At 36.9% G+C, this 15,327-nt stretch overlaps 1 long non-coding RNA gene across 3 annotated transcripts; it reads right to left on the bottom strand.

The window, feature by feature from the left end:
* Positions 1 to 4,784: 4,784 nt before the first annotated feature.
* On the bottom strand, positions 4,785 to 15,322 carry LOC147828116 (uncharacterized). 3 transcript variants are annotated; one of them, XR_015451243.1, is made up of 5 exons: positions 14,123 to 15,322; positions 12,508 to 12,585; positions 10,535 to 10,606; positions 7,226 to 7,346; positions 4,785 to 4,841 (listed from the first exon to the last, which is right to left on the bottom strand). It is a non-coding gene; the product is annotated as an uncharacterized LOC147828116 (long non-coding RNA). The 3 variants fall into 3 exon arrangements; XR_015451244.1 differs by lacking the exon at positions 10,535 to 10,606; XR_015451242.1 differs by lacking the exons at positions 4,785 to 4,841; positions 7,226 to 7,346 and having other exon boundaries at positions 8,063 to 10,606.
* Between the last annotated feature and the right edge of the window lie 5 nt (positions 15,323 to 15,327).

The raw sequence follows: 15,327 nt of genomic DNA, 5'->3' as shown, positions 1-15,327 counted from the left end.
CTTTGCTACAGCTTTATCTGATGAAGAGGAAGAGCAACTAGACATTGTTAGTCATTCTAGATTTTCTGTCTTGCATAATAGGAAAAAAAAGCTGAGAAAAGTTACTGATGGCTACAACTCGGGAACTCAAGTCCATTAAAAAACTGATATATAATTTTAAGGTGGAATGTTCCCTTCTCAAACTCTTATCCCTTCACTGACAGAGCTCCTATATAAAAACAGTTAGGTTACAAATGAGACACCTAAGAAGAGACATTCTATTTAAAGAAGAGGTTCTTAGGAGACTTGGAGACAGCATGGAAGTTGGCAAACAATGGGAAAGTAGAGAAAAATGGAATCTTTGGTGCACAGTTATAATAAACCTTAAACAGGAAATGCCCAGGGTCCTGGCCAGACTAATATCATCTTTATACTGATAGCCTGACTGCCTCAGTGCCCACAACACACAAAATTTTGGATATACTAAAGGCAAGAAGAAAATGTGATCTGAAGAAACAGAATGAGCATCAGTCCTGGATTCAGATATAACCCAGATTTTGAATTTGTCAGATAAGAAGCTTACAACAACTGTGATTGATATATTAAAGGTTTTATGGTATGCTAAAGAATTTTATTTGGTCTTTGATCTCATTCCTGGCAAAGAGTTTCAAAATATCTTGGGAACTTCCTGGTTATGGACATGCATGTGTTAATGTTGATCTTAATGAAATGACTCATGATAGATGCCTAATTAGCTTCAGGATCAGGGCTGGTCACTAGAGAGACCAAACTCATGATTAGAAGGCAGGAATCCTGGGGCAGTCTGACCTCCTTGAAGGAGAAAGGATGGAAGATTGAACTCAGTCACATGCCCAGTGGTTTACACAGTCATGCCTGTGTTGATGCCACGCCCATAAAAAACTCTGGACACCAAGTGGAGCATCCCAAATCATGAACACATTACTGTGCACAGATAATGCCAACATCCAGATTCCATAGAAAGGATACAAGAGCACTGAATCCTGGCCCTTCCAGAACTCTTCTTCTGTGTTTCCTTCATAATAATACTGTATTTGTAAGAACAGCATTTTCGGGAAGCTGCACTTGCGAGACAGGTGGCAGAACCACTGAGGTAAATCCCCAGCAGTACAGCATTTGTAATGTGTTCTGTGAATCATTAGAGTGAATTATCAAAATTGGAGTGGTTGTTGGGACTTCAAAATTTATACTTTGTCAGTCAGAAGCATAGGAAATATGGGGACCACACTTGCTGCTGGCATCTAGACTAAGAGGCAGTCTTGTGGAGGGCTAAACAATTAACTTGTGAATTACAGATGGTGCCAGAATCAAATGGCAATGAGTAGAGTTGAATCAGAGCAAGAACCAATGGAAAAAGTAGAAAACATTTAAGAACACATGGGTAACAGAAGAATTACAGTCAGTATGCTATAGAGAAATTGTATATCTATTTATTGTGGCACACATTCAAAATAGCCAAGATATGGAATCAGTCTAGATGAAAATCAACAGATCACTGGTTGAAGAAAATATGATATGTGCACACAATGGAGTGCTGTTCAGCCATAGAAGAAACAAAATTATGTCATTTGTGGGAAAATGGATGGACATAAAGACCATCACATTAAGTGAAATAAGCCAGACTCAGAAAGATAAGTACATGGATTTTTTCAAAAAGGACATGAAAGCAGGAGGGACATTACTTGACCAGAGAAAGGGAATAAAGAAGAGGAAGAAGTAGGTGTGAAGCAGGGTAATAGGGGGCTGGATAGGATCAAAATATGTTATATGCCTGTATGAAAATCCCACAATGAAAACCAGCATTTTTTAAAACTACTATACCCTAAAATTAATACATATAAAAAAGAACAGTTCAGTAACATAATCAAAAAGAAATGGAAACTCTAACAAAGAATCAAAAGGAAATAGGAGATACAAAAACATTGTGGCAGAAATGGAGAATGCCTTGAAGGATGATCAGGTTAGAAATGACTGGGGAAAAGATCAGTGAGCTGGATGATAAGTCAATCGAAACTCCCTAGGCTGAAAGACAAAGAGAAAACAAAAGAATTTTAAAAACCCCAGAACATTCAAGAATTGTGGGACAATTACAAAAGGCATAACATGCCCATAATGGGAACTCTAGAAGAAGAGAGGACCATGAAAAATAACTGAAGTAATAGTAGCTCAGAATTTTCTAAAATTAAGGACACACACCAAATCTCAGGTTCAAGAACCTTTACAACAATACGCAAGGTAAATACAGAAAAAATTATAAGTACACATATCAAATTCAATGTGTAAATATCAAAAACAGAAAATCTTGTAAAACGCAGGGAGATAAGACCTTACCTACTGAACAACAAAGAATTACACCAGCGTTCTCAGAAATCATGTAAGTAAGAAGAGAATGCAGTAAAATATTTAAGGTGTTGAAACAAATAACCCATCCACACAATGCTAAAATTCTTTGTACAGCAAAAATTCCCTTCTGACATAAAGAAAAAAATGTTTTTCAGAGAACAACTGAAGAAATGTAATGCCAACAGATATGCTAGACAAGAAATGTTCCAATAAGTTCTTTAGAGATAGAAATCAAATATGACAAGAGAGAGACCAAGGAAGCAAAAAGGAAAGAAGGAACTGAGGAAGGTAGGAAGGAAGAAAGACAGGAGAGAGGGAGGAAAAAGTGTGGGGATAGGAGAGTAACAAGGGAAGGGAGAAAGAAAGGGCATTGGAGAGGAATAAAGAAAGGTATAATAGAACATTTTATTCTTAATCTATTAGATAACTGCTCAAAGTACTAGTAGCAACAATATATTGGGTGCATATAATTTATGAATGAGTGGAATCAGTGACAGCAACAGTGGCAGGGATGGTGAAACTTTTATAGCTTTCAATGATAAAAACAGCCTGCTGCAGCACAAGTGCCATAGGTTTGCCACCACTGGCATAGGGAGTAGTAGCATGGGGGAATTGAGAATGCTCTGCTATAAGGTACCTATGTTAGCAGAGAAGCAGTATAGTGTTATTTGAAACTAACAACTTAGACTTGGTGGTCTTAGATAAGCTGTAAATATATATTGCAAACTCTATGGCAAATACTAACATTTTTTAAAATTTTTCATTTATTTAATTTTTCTTTTTGGTACTGGGGATTGAACTTTGGTCCTTGCACTTGCGCAGCAGGCGGCAAAACCACTGAGCTAAATCCTTGTCCCACACTCACATTTTTAAAAGGTATAATTGATATGCTAAGTGAAGAGAGAAAATGTATTCATTAAAGAAACAAGGCAAGAAAAATGACAGAAGGACTGCTCTCTACAATATATAAAGAATTGAAAATAATCTGACCCCCCAGATTCAAAGACCCAATTCAAAAATGGGCACCTGAAGGGAACAGACATTTCTCAAAGAAGTAAAAGCAGCAAACCAATATATGAAAAAATGTTCAACATCACTCATCATTCAAGAGATGCAGATGAAAACAATGCTGAGATTCCACCTCACACCACAAAGAATGGCTGCTATCAAGAAATCAACCAATCAAAAATGCTGGCAGGGTTGTGGGGAGAAAGGAACCCTTCTCCATTGAGGGTGGGAGTGTAGACTGGTGCAACCTCTGTGGAAATCAGTATGGAGATACCTCAAAGAACTAGGGCTAGAGGCCCCGTTTGACCCAGATAGTCCCCTGCTGGGTATCTTCCCCAAAGAATTAAAAGAATCATACCACAGTGATAGATGTGTCCCCATGTTCCTAGTGGCACAGTTTGTAATAGCTAAAGCTTGGAAGCAGCGCAAGTGCCCATCAACTGGAACCTGGATAAAGAAAAGGCGGGGTTTTTTAATCAAATGGAGTACTACTCAGCCATAAAGAATGAAAAACTAGAGTCATTTATAGCTAAATGGATGCATATCGAGGCCATACTCTTAAGTGAAATAAATAGGACACACATGTGTAAATACCAAATAGTTTCACTAGTGTGAGAAACTGATAGTGTAAATGAGGGTTAGGATGATTAAAATGAATAATTGATAATTTGAAATAGGAAAAATATTCCAAAGACGAAGGGGTGAAGGGAGGGGAAGGGGAAAGGAAAAGGGAGAAAGGAAAAACTATGAGAAAAGAAAAAATAAACGGAAATGATGTCTATGAAAATAGGGAAGGGTGGAGGGCATGAAGGGCACACAGGTAATGGGCAAAAAAATAAGAACCAAGCTACGTCATGTACAGGTACAAACACCCAATGATAAATGGAAATGAATTGTATACCTAAAATGTACCAATAAAACAGCTTAAAATTAAAAAATTAACAAAGCACAAAAAGAAAAATGAGGGAAGATTTTTAAAGAAATGAAAAACTGTCATGACTAGAAAACACAAGCATGGTAGAGATTAACTGAACTATATCAATGATTATTTTAAATATGAATTACCTAAATATATCAATTTAAACATAAAGACTGTCAGAGTATACTTCTGAAAAAAATTCAAGTATAGCTTTTCTATTCTACATAATTCCATTTGACATAATTAAAAGTGGAAGGATAGAGAAAGATGATATACCATGGCAACACAACCAAATGAAATCTGAACTAGCAATATCAATTTCAGACAAAGCAGACTTCAAGAAATAATCAGGGATAAAGAATTGTGATAGATAATGATAAATGGAGTCAGCTCTCCAAAAAGGCATAGTAAATCTTAACATATATGCCCCTGAACAATGGATTAACAAAATATGTGGGAAAAAAAGACCATTAGAGTTACGAGAAGAAATAGACACATACATTATTATAGTTGGAAACTTCAACACTCTTCAATCAGTAATTGATAGATGCAGCTGAAAGAAAAAATGGAAGTGCATAGTTGAATGAAAGGCCACCATCAGTTCATTGGATGTAACTGACATTTAATAAATACTTCATCCAACAAAGCAGAACAAATTCTCTTGAAGCTCACATGGAACATTTACTAAGACAGACCACATTCTAGGCCACAGGACAGATGTTAACAAATCATAGTTTGTTCTTGTACTACAATGAAATTAAGCTAGATATCAATAATAGAAACATAGCTAGAAAATTCCCAAAATATTTAGACTGTAACACACTTCCAAATAACATTTATCAGGAGAGTCTCAAGAAACTTTAAACTATTTTAAAGTAAATGATGAGAACACAAATTATCAAAATATGTTGAATGCAGCAAAACCAGTGCATACAGGAAAATTGATAACATTGAAAGCATAGTATTAGAAAAAAAGAAACAGTAATCTAAGCTTAGACTTTAGGAAGCTACACAAATGAGAGCAATATAAAATTAATGCAAGTGCCGGGGATTTAGCTCAGTGGTTCCACCACCTGCCTCACAAGTGCAAGGTCCCAAGTTCAATCCCTGGTACCCAAATAAAGAAATAAAATGAATGCAAACAAAAGAAAAAAAATAAAAATTATTGCATAAATCAATAAAATTGAAAAATAAAAAAAAATTTTAAATATTGCTAAAACCACAATATGGTTCTTTGAAGATCAATGAAATCAATAAATCCTAACCAGGCTCATCAAGACAAAGAGAGAAAGAGGTCAATTACTAATATCACAAACAAGAGAGGACATCAATACTGAGCTCATTGAAATGAAGAAGATAATTAAGAGTATTATGAACAACTCTATGCTGTCAGAGACCAGAGAAGCGAGGCCTAACTGGCCTCTTTGAGCACAAAGGAGAAAGGCTGCACTCAGGGTGATTCCATGTTGCAGGTTCCAGGGAAAAGCTAGAACACCTAAGATTAAGTTGTTTACCAGAGTATGTACTAGTGGATAATGGAAAGCAGATGAACCTTGTGCTACTTTGATTGCTTGTACCAGTGTTTAGGTGAATAAATGCAAGATGAGCCAGATGCTGGGGCTCCTAAGAGGCAAGAGCCCCCTGGCTGCCCAAAGTTAAACAGATTCACGTCTCTTTGTCATTCATCCTTGCTTGCCCCCAGGTCAAGAAGAACAAAGTACCAGGTCTAGGTCCCAGTAGAAGGCTTGACATAGCCAGTGGGGTGGGTCGGCTACACTGTGTCACAAATTTGATAATTTAAATGAAATGGACCAATTCTCTGCAAGATACAATCTACAAAATATATAGGAGAAACAAAATGCCAGAAACTAGAAATAACCAAATGATATCAATAAGTGAGCGGATGAACAACCTTTAGTACATTCATACAATGGAATATCATGAAGCAATGAAAAAAGCAATAACAACATCAAAAGAGGGGCTGGTATGTAGTGTAGTGCTAGCCTGCTTGCCTAGTATGTCCAAGGCCTTGGGTTCAATCTCCAGGACTGAATATCAGCAACAAAACAAAAGGAAATATACATGCAAAGAAGCCAGGTGTGGTGGCACATGCTGTTAACTTCAGGTACTTAGGAGGATGTGGCAAGAAGACCACATGTTCGAGACCAGCTTGGGTAACTTGGTGAGATCAGATCTCAAAATAAAATTGAAAAGGGTTAAGAATAAAGTTCAGTGCTTCCTGTATTCAACTTCCAGTAAGGGGGGGGGGGGAAGATGCATGGAGAAGCCTTCTGTACATACTCCTAATTGAAAGTATTTGGCCTAAAAATCCTCCCTACTGTATTACTCCAACTGAATGACATCTGGAAAAGGCAAAATTACAGGCACTTGGGCTAGGGAGTGAGCTTAGAGCTCAGTGGTAGAGCACTGCCTACCATGCTGGAGGACCTGCGTTCAATTCCTTGCAGTGCGAGGACACATATATAGATGTAGATGTACATATAGATATAGGTATACACTAGAAAGCATCAGGGATCACCAGATTATTAGGTTATTAGGTTTGGGGGCAAATGGGAGGGGAGGTGTAAATATATGAAGAACAGGGAAGTTTCAGTGTAAAGAAATTATTCCATACAATACCATTAGGATGGATATATAACATTATGCATTTGTCAAAATTCATAGAATTACACAACACAGAGTGAACCTTAATGTAAACTATAGTCTTTACTTAATAAAACATATAAAAGTGTTGGTTCCTTAACTGTATCAAATGTACCACACTAATGCAAGATGTTACTATTAAGGGAACTGTGGAGAAGAAAATCTATGGGAACCTTGTACTATTGACTCAAATTTCTGTAAAACTAAATTCAAAAAACCAGTCTATTAATTTAACAAAAGTAGCTATCACTTTTAGATACCTTCTAAACCTACCTGCAGTAGGTAGATTTTCCTTCTCCAGTCTTCCTTATCACCCTGAGGACACAGGAAGGGAACACTACATGTTCCCTTTCATTCACGGATTTTAGTTTTGTTGTTTTTGTTTTCTCCTCTCCTGGAATGACAGGTAAGCTTCGTTAGTTTTCTGCAGTCATTATTGGCAACACTATCTCTTCCTGTTCCCAGCCTGAACATAGTCTTGGCTAATTACTACCATAATCTTTAATTAGTTGTTGTTTGGCACAATGAATGATCACTATTTCCTAAGCCTGAACTGTTTCCAACACATTCCATAGTAGAGTTATAACTGTCTCAAGTGTCTGCTTGGATCTTGATCATTTTTTAGGCCAAATGATCAATATTTGTTCTTATAGAAGTACTATTTTGTCCCTAACCTACTTCTTTAAAAATGAAATGTTTATGGATATTTTCCTTCTTGCACATTTCTTCACACTGGAAACTCTCAGAACTCTTGAAAATATGGATGCTTCCCCAGTTTCATGCTCTAGAGCACAGGTTAGCCAACTATGCTTGTAAAGGGCTTGATAATAAGTACTTCTGGTTTTGCCAACTTCTACCACAAATGACTCACTGTGTCTTTCTATTGTGAAAGCCATCCACAGGAGTTTACACAAAGGAGTCAAACTGAGCCTCAATAGCCCTAAACAGTAAGCTGCTCTAAACGTGCTGCCTCTTAACTTCTTTCTCTCCCTGTCTCACTTTACCTACCAGTGTTTTGTGGGTCACTTCCTATGTAAACTGCCCTGGGATCTGGTATCTCAGGGTCAGTAACCCAAACTTTAGGTAACTGCAATAGAAAATGAAACCTGCATTAACATGGTGAATAGATTTGAAACTAAGATTGATGGTGAAAGAAATTGTGAACACAAAATGAGAAGACAGATGTAAGAGTACTGAGAAAAGATAAAGCACTCCACACATATAAGGTGAGAACATTTATATTATGGTTGTCATTAGAGTCTGAACCAGAAAATTGCTGTATAAAACACTGCCAATTCAAAGCTACTCTTAATTAGGAAGGCAAGCAGTCATATGAACAATATAAAACAGATGATTGAAAAATAACAGCATCAAAGAACTATGGAAAATTTATGCTGCATTTTTCACATCTTGTTATACATTTTTCTGTCAAATAAAGTTCAAAGAATAACAATGTCTCTATATAAGTTAGCCGGATCAAAAAAGGTAACATTTGAAATAGTGTTTTTGACCTATTTTGAAAGTGAGAAAAACATTATAGAAAGAGCTGACTTTTCTTTTCAATATAACCTATCCTAATTTCCTTCCTGTTTTCCCAAGCACAATGAAACTCATTAAATTGGTGTCTATTCATGTTCATGGTTTTATGATTTTCACCCCACATCCATGGCCCTATAAGCAATATACACTGTAAGTTTTGTGATTTTAAAATTTACATAAATATGGTCATGCTGTTCAAATCATTCTGTAACTTGCTGTGATCACACAACATTACCACTGAGACCCATCCATGCTGATATATGTTAATTGAGTATACACACGTCTTTGGAGAGATCCTCCCTCTTCTATAGGATAAGTTATTTTGTGTGTCCTTTCATAAAATACATCAGGGATTCTCAAGTGGAGCAATTTTGGCCAGGGCAGTGTCTGGAGCCATTTGGGGGATGTGACACTGCCATCTAATGGGTAGAGGCCAGCAAAGCTGCTAAGCTTCCCACAGGGCACAGGACTGCTCCCACATTGAAGAAGCGTCTGGTCCAAAATGTTAACAGTGCCGAGAAAAATCCGTGGTATAAATAGAAACCATCTATTCTACATTCCTGAAGAACTCCAGAAAATGGAGAAGTAACCCAAATAGACCATTCAAGCTGAGATAGTACACATTCTGCCTGATGGATCATCAGAACTGTGTCTTCCATGCACTAGAGAATGTTTGCTTCTTACACATGGATTTTCAACTGTTTTATGGATAACCATTATTGTTTATTTTGGGGGTTGTGATTATGGGCATGTGTACTGTGTATTATGCGAGGAGACAATACCTACAAATTGGATCCTTTGTATTCTTCATATTGATAGGATAATATAAGGAGAATTAAACTAGATTTAAGGTAGCAAAGAGTAACCATATTTTAGGATCTCATACATGGTGTTAAAAGATAATTTTTAAATGATAAAATCATGATTCTCCTATATAAAAGTAAACATTTGTTAAAGATTTTACTCTGCTCATTAATTTGAAAAATGTTAAGGTATTAACCAGTTTAAAAGAGAATCCAAAGAATAGACACAAGGGCCAGGGATTTAGCTCAGTGGTTTTGCTGCCTGCTGCACAAGCGCAAGGACTCAAGTTCGATCCCTGGTACCAAAAATAAAAAAACAATGAATAGACACAAATACAGTGGACTCTTGATTTACAAACTCAATCGGTTTCCAAGGACCGGTTGTAACTCAAGTTGGTTGTAAGTCAATACAGCTGAGATCTGAATATTTACCTGGGTGCACACTATAGATAACAAAAGGCAGACTTAGGTCCATTAACCTAACTAACCCAAGTTGTTCGTATGACAGGACAGTCGTACCTTGAGGGTCCAATGTATAGGGGAAAAACAGTGAAATGAATGTGCAAATTGAGGCAAGATTGGCTTTTCCATCATAGGAGAGAGAGACTGAGCTTCTCTCCTCTGTCAGACAGGAAATAATTTGGTGTTTATAAACAATAAATGCTTTGCATTTCTATTATCAATCATTTACAAAGTTGTAAAACAGCTCCCAAAGAACAAGATAACCCAATAGGGAGTACGACTTCTTTTCCTGTAAAGGCATAAATTTAAGAATGTATAGCCCAAACTTCAGAATATATACAACCTACTATTGTGATTATCTTGTGTAAGCTGTGAAGCAAATACTGGATTTCCACTACCCCCAAGCGTATGGATGTTTCTTTGATCAGTCATCATGGGAAGAACACATTCCAGGGCAGTAAAACAATGCCAGGCCCAGGTTGAGACAGTTTGGAGAACTTCTTTCTCTAATATGGGAAAAATTGGACCTCAGTCCCAAAGTAGGGAGGTACCCAGAATTGCCTGTCTCTTGCATCCCTGATCTGCCTCCCTACCATAGGATGGATGTGGGAATGAGGCAGGGTTTCATAGTTTCAGTTTGGATGTGTCAGTTCTAAATCTATCTAATTCTCCTGGCTGTTGTAAATTATTCTGTTTTAACTTTCTTTTCCTTGATTTTCAAGATAAAGTGGATGATTTTAGCACATTTTAGATATGAGGAATTTGGAGAAGGAATGACCTTGCTTGGAGACCATAATAGGATGAATCATCAGTGGTCATCAGGGGAAGACAGTGATATCCAGCAGCATTACTGCCCAGAAGAAAGATGAAAAGGCAGGGTTCAAAAGTGACTGGGCCTGAATATTCATTAGGCACTAACCTGGGGACATCAGAAACAGGGAAATAATTTGAGGAAGGACAGTTCTCTGCAGTTTTGCTGATTTGAGCTTACACCATGGAAGCTGGGCTCGAATCTGAAGTATGCCTTTTGCTGTCAAAGATTATTAAAGTCTGAGACTCGTGTTACTGGTTGTGGGAACATTTTATAAACCAGAAAGATTGAAAATGCAATGATAAAGGTGATAGGATAAAAGGGTGCTTTTCTTCAGTTGTAAAATTCAGTTCCTAATTTGGTCTAGAAATGGTGAACAAATTCATATTGAATAGGTAACAAGACAATCAACAGCAAGAAAAAAATCAAGATCATGATGATCCAGTCTTCCAGAGGATTTAATCACCTGTCATTGGAATTACTATGCTTAAAACACCTTCTGCAGAATTCTTTGCATAAGCCTATTAGAGACAGTTCATGAAATGTGCTTCTCATTTTGTGCAACCTATTCAGATATAGGTTTGGCTTTATACTCATAAGTCCAAGACCACAGAAATTCACTCTCTTATTTGATTTAGTAAGAATTAGTATACTAAGCCTAAATTTTACACTTCTCAGCCTAAATGTCAAGGACAACTGTAGGTATATGATTAGCCCCCAGATGGAATTTGCATCAGAAAGGCAGCATGCATGATAGAAAGGCCTGGAACCTTGGTCTTAAATTGCACCCTGGCACCTACTAATTGAAAAATCTTGAATAATTTGAATCTCAATGGGTTTTTATTTAATCTTATTAAAATGAAGGGTTTAACCAGATGATTCTTTTTTTTTTTTTTTTTTTTTGGTATTGGAGATCAAATTTGGGACCTTGTGCTTGCAAGGCAGGCAGTGGAACCACTGAGCTAAATCCCTGGTCCCTAACCAGATGATTCTTAATGGTTCATCTAGCTAAAGTTTCTTGGATTTTATAAAGCAGTTGTCCAGAATTCTTCCAGTTTTGCATGTGGCAGAGGAACAGATGTAACATATGGAAAGACAAGAGCCAAGAACTCTGACTTTTTCTCCACAAAGTTACCGACTAAACATCAAAGTGTTTGTATCTGATTTTTTAAGTGACTTCAAATTTTGTCTTTTGTTCTCTTTACATGCATAGCTTTTTCACATACAGAGTAAACTAGTTAAATTAAGTCAAATAATAATAAGGAAATAATTGACATCTATTAAAACTATTAAAAATCAGGAAAATACATATGTTGGAAAAGCTATAGAAAAACTGCAGCACACACCCATGCTGATGTTACTGGCAAAACAGTTTAAGGAGACATTTTGAATATACTTATCAAGTATCATAAACTTGTTTGACTTAGGAAACCCCCTATTCCAAATTTATATTTAGGATTGCTCTATTTCTCCAATTCTAAGTTTCAACTTTAGAATTTAATATCAATTCAATAATTTTTAAAAAGGAAAAACCAAATATATTAAAATATTACTTGATACACAATAAAAGAATATGTATACCTTGGAATAAAAGAAGTATGAAAATTTTAAAGGAGAAAAATCCATATACAAAAATATACTCAAAGCAGACTTAGCTTTTGTTTCTTTGCTTTTTTTTTTTCTTTTTGGTACCGGTGATCAAACTCTGGTCCTTGTGCTTGCGTAGCAGGTGGCGAAACCACTGAGCTAAATCCCTTGCCCAAATTAATCTGGGAAGTTGGATTGGTTTTGTTTTGTTTTGTTTTGGTACCAGGGATCAAACTCGGGTCCTTGTGCTTGCACAGCGGGTGGTAAAATCACTGAGCTAAATCCCCGGCCCTCTTTGCTTTGTTTTTTGAGATAGGATCTTATGATGTAATCTAAAAAAACCTTATACTTACTATGTCGCTCAGACTGGCGCTGCACTCTCCAAAATCCTCCTGTCTCAGCCTCTTGATTCTAGGATTATAGGCACCCCTCTGTGTGGCATAGAGCAGAGTTATTTATAATTTCAAAACATAGCACTGGCATCTAGTAATAAGAAAATGATTAAATAAAACATGTAATATACAAATACAGTGGATGTAACACAGCTCTTAAAAATTCTACAAAAAAGTGAAAAAGGAGGCATAGTTCCAAATTATTGTTACAAAATCTGTAAAATGTATAAGTGCATAAAATATAGTTTTATCAACTTAGCAATATGTTCATATGGATAAAAATATTAGAAGATTTCAAACAAAAGAGAAATTATGCCACTGAGATACTGGAATTGCAAATACGTGTGTACTTTTAAATGTCTTTCACATAGTTAAAATGTTTCAATCACAAGTAAAAGTCCTTAGAAACACTCATGTTTGTATTATACATATTTAAAGTGTACAACATGATGTTTTCACACATAGTCCACCAAAAATAATGTATACATACTTCAGAAAAAAAAAATATTTTAATACTCAATTTATTGAGATATCGTGAGATTAATGTAAGTTACCTTTGGCCTCTACCATTACAAGAGGTGCTCAAAGTGGTGTCTGTGCGCTTCCAGACATTTATTAGTATGGCAAACTGCTGGGTTTTAATGTTTGTAGTGCTTTTAAAACATTTAAAATTGTCGTTTTGAACTTACAGCCTAGTTTCAATGTTATCCTCACCATCAGGACTTCTACCATGCACCGCTACTTCAAAAACTTTTATTAATCTTTCAGATAGTTGTAGTGCATCTATGAGTTGATTTTATCAGAGGGAGGGAGTTTCTTATCTCTTGTATCATTAATTGAGGATTTCATACATGACTTGATAATTATTGGTTTCCCCTTAAAAATATTACACACTATTACACACACATGCACAGTGAGAGTCTCGTGAGTTCTCTACCCTGTGACACTCAACCAAAACCTTATATAATTTTTCCTTTTTAATTTTTATATTCCTTCCGAGAACCTTTGACATTTTTTACCACTGATTTTTTTTTTTTTGGTACCAAGAATTGAACTCAGGACCTTGCGCTTGCCAGGCAGGTGCGGCACTGTTGCGTTAACCCCTGGCCCCTACCTTCGAAATTTAAAACATTGGTTGCTTATACCCTGGTCCTGGATAGATTTGTCAGTTTTACTTTGACTAGGGCTAGGTGTTTTCAAACCGACCATTGAATGTTTTCCCTCAACTTTAAAAAAACTTCCGTTTGTTCTGGAATCTTTTAAACATGCCAATAACCCATACACTGGATGTCTACTCTGTGGCTCTATCTGCTTTTTCTAAGCTTGCTAGGACATAGTCTTGGGAAAAACCTCCCTCGCTCTGAGTCTGAACCATCCCAGTACAGCTAGCCCCTCATGTCTGTGGAAAGCTGCCCCACCTGGAGAGTGGTTCGTCATGGCAGCCAGCCACTTCCCTCCCTTCCAACCTACAGCCAAACCAAACGAACGAACAGAAACTTGAGGAGGCAAAGCCCACAGATCATGTTCAGTACAGAGGGGTCTGGAGGACTGGGCCTCGATCACATTTTTTACATACGTCAGTTTTAGAAACCTCTCACAAGACTGAGACTCCACCGCCGCAGTCAGGCACCGCAGCCGCTCCAGAAGGTACTGCTAATGGTCGCCAAGTGCGCGCCAGTTGGGAAGTTCCCGGATGTTCTTACGACACCTGTGACTCCCGGATGTTCTTACGACGCACGCCCATTGTTGCGCAGGAACCTAAGAGTGCACATGTGCAGGAAGTAGTACTGAAGGAGGCGCAAAAAATTGCCTTGACATCAATGCGTAGAGTCCTACAAGTTCAACTAGGCTGTAAGAGAACTTGAATAGTGGGGATTTTTTATGGCACTTAATCTGCCTGATCCAAGACCCCACCCAGGACCACGCACTGCTATTTGCTATGGTGTCATTTTTCATTTTTCTTTCTTAAGTTTTATTAGTACATTATTGCAGTACATAATGATTGAATTCCTCTTGGGGAGTTGGTAAATGTACATCACACATCTTAATTCTTTTTCCATTCCTTTCCCTTCATCCTTTTTCTCCTCCATTCATCTCTTCGTTCCCTTCCCTTTTGCAAAAATCTATCTCTCTGATTTCTATTTTATTTTCCTCTTTATTTATATTTTGGATTTCGTATACAACAGAAACTATGTCATATTTAAGTTGTGTGTCTGATTTATTTCACTTAACATTATGGTCTCAAGGTGCATCTATTTTCCTACAAATTTCCTACCAAGTTTGCTTCAAGATAATCCTTATATATGACATAGTATTAATACCCGACTTGTGTAAAGACCACCTTCACCTTAAACCCAAGACCTCCAATCTGTACTTTCAGGAATGGATGTTTTCGGATTTAATCAAATAAAAACAGTCATTTCCATGGTTATACAGGTTGGTTATGAATAAATCATTTACAAAAGGCCAATCAGAACAAATGTGAAGAATGTTATTTGAAATGATGGAAATGCATATCTTCTCATCTGGGGAAATCGTCTGAGAGCTGCTACGGCCCAAGGGAAGCCTGGAATAGATAAGAGAAGGTATGCCTAAGAAACAAGAAGTGGAGCCAGGTCTGAGGAAGAATAAGAAGACCGAGAATGCTGGAAGTTTTTTAATCCTTTCTGAAATCAGATGTCAGAATTGAACAAACAAACCAGCTTTTTGTTACTTAAGGTTTTTAAATTTATTTCTTAATTTTAGCCTGAAATATGGTTCAGTGATATGGGTCCAAAATTT

Source organism: Heterocephalus glaber, unplaced genomic scaffold (genome assembly GCF_053883595.1).
Source record: "Heterocephalus glaber isolate CG9 unplaced genomic scaffold, H.glaber_assembly_v1.0 deba00001293, whole genome shotgun sequence".
In the NCBI taxonomy this organism is placed as follows: domain Eukaryota; kingdom Metazoa; phylum Chordata; class Mammalia; order Rodentia; family Bathyergidae; genus Heterocephalus; species Heterocephalus glaber.
The sequence above is the reverse complement of the archived record's forward strand: the minus strand, read 5'-3'. Positions and strand labels throughout refer to the sequence as shown.